General features: G+C 51.7%; 1 protein-coding gene across 1 annotated transcript in view; it reads right to left on the reverse strand.

Moving 5' to 3' along the window:
* The window catches only part of GLI2 (GLI family zinc finger 2), a 245,479-nt gene that overhangs the window by 241,672 nt on the left and 1,651 nt on the right, over positions 1 to 2,156 (reverse strand). The gene's annotated exons all lie outside the window — the stretch shown is intronic.

Consider the following 2,156-nt stretch of genomic DNA (forward strand, 5'->3'; position numbering starts at 1 on the left):
ACACTTTCGCGGAAAAGACAAGCTGCCCTACCCCTAGAATACACAAGGATACAGGACTTGGGTTTTGAGCTTTAACAAGCCAGCCACGTGTGTAGGGGTCACACGGGCTTTCAAAGTGCACACAACCTCCAGGTCTCATTTAAAGGGAATTGCTGGCATCTGTGAGGTGAAGTCTCTAGTGTCCCCCACGCCCCCCAGGCCCTGCTGGAAGAAGGGTGTTTATTAGGCAAATATCCAATGTTGTCTGCCTGCCTGCTGAATCCCTTGGTTTGCTAATCCAGCCCTACAAGCTGCACTGTGTACAGGGCACTTGTGGGAGTACAAAAAGCATGAAGTATTTGTGTATTTTTCAGTCTGCAGTGCAAACAAGCCAGCTACAGTATACAGCTCCCAAGCCCCCCGAAGCCAGGCAATGAGCAGCTGACTAGAGGCCCTGTGGGCCCCTCTTCTGACCGGGAAACTCAAAAGATGTCCTCTGTTCTATGTTCTCCCACAAGTGGGCTAGAGCATCCCTGAGAAAGTGGAGTGGCACTCCATCTGTCTGGCCAGAAGGGCCTCATCTAACTCTACACACACACACTTCAAGGTGGGCCAAGTCAAGATTCCCTCCAAGGCCACGGCCAGGGTCAGTGTGAGTTTGGGAGCAGTTTGAGAGGCTTTGCCAAAAGAATCTGAACCCTGTGCAAATTCTCCGCAAAAAACTACCAGGAAGAATATTTCTAACTGTCCCACTTTGTTCCTGGGTAAGCCTGGCCCTGATTTGGGAATGTTTCTCCCCTCTCATTCTCATTTGCACCCAATGACTTTGCAAATAGACTGCTCTGACCAGTCTCTCACTCAGATGTCAGACCAAGGGACAGCGGTTTACCTGAGGGCTATCTCCTGGGCAGCGGGCTCCTCACTTCAAATGGGATCTTCCTGCATTAGTTTACATCCCCACGCCCCAGAATCGCTAAATAACCTCACGAAAGAAGTATATTTCTCAAAGCAGAGGAGAAACACAAAATCACCCTACATTTCACAAAATATAACTAACTTTGAAACTCTCAGACAAGTGACAACTTTCCCTATGTCTGGGTTGGAGAGGAATTTAAATCTGGAAGAGCACGATTTCCTGTTAACCCTCAGCTGTGGGAGGGAGAAGCTGCAAGTCTAGGAAAATGAAAGCAAGACAACATGAAGAAAGAGGAGGGAGAAAAGAGGTCAGAGGATCAAGAAAGAGGGAGGCCCTTGAGGGGAGGTATCTGCCTGGTCTAGATTCTCCAGTCTAGAATTACTGCCTCACGGCAGATCAGAAGCTGGGAAAAGCCTCGAAAGCATCAAAACTCAAAGCCAGGTATAGCCAGGGTTCCTTCTCCTCCCCCGGGAGACCAGCCCAGGTAGCCACACAATGAATTTCCTCCGTACTAAACAACTGCAAGGCCGCTGCCAGGCAGGGGAGGCCTGCCTCCGACAGCAGGAAGAGAAAAGGGCACTCCCAGCCAAGGTAAGGAAATGGGCGGAGAGGGGCCTTCTAAGTGAGGTGGCTAGAACAAACAGACATCATCAGGGGACTTGTGACTAGCCCGCCTATTGCCCCGCTTTCCACCGCTGTATATTTTGGATTTCACAGTTTATTTACTTTACTTTTTGGCACCGAGCCCCCTGAGCATGCCAATACAATATTTGTTTAAACACTATTTTATGCCGCTTGCGAGGGAAACGTTTACTTTCAAATTCTCCAACATCCCCCAGAGCCTCATCTGCAAACAGCATATGAGCGTTTTACAACTGCTCCCTTTATCTGAAGCCGTCGGGATTAAACCTTCACACGCCCGGCGAAGGCGGCGGGAGCGGTTCCAGGACTCGGCCGCGGCCACCGGGCAGCAAAGCCCGCGCCAGAGGCGGTGCACCGAGCGCGCTGTCCGAGCGGGAGACAAGAGGAGCGCCTAAGACCCCCGGGAACCGCACCATACGCTAGAGAAAGGTCTACTGTTGCAGTCGAGATCAACTCTGAAAGCCACATAAAAATTATACAAAAGAGAGGAGGAGTGGGGAGAAGCACCCGGGTCGGGGAGCCAAGGCCCGCGAGCGCCTCTGCCGCCGGTCACCGGGGCGAAGCGCGCGGCCCTATCCCGATCTCTTCACCCAGTAAAAGTCGGGTTTCCGACGAAATG

Source organism: Pteropus alecto, unplaced genomic scaffold, assembly GCF_000325575.1.
Source record: "Pteropus alecto unplaced genomic scaffold, ASM32557v1 scaffold3, whole genome shotgun sequence".
NCBI classification, from domain to species: domain Eukaryota; kingdom Metazoa; phylum Chordata; class Mammalia; order Chiroptera; family Pteropodidae; genus Pteropus; species Pteropus alecto.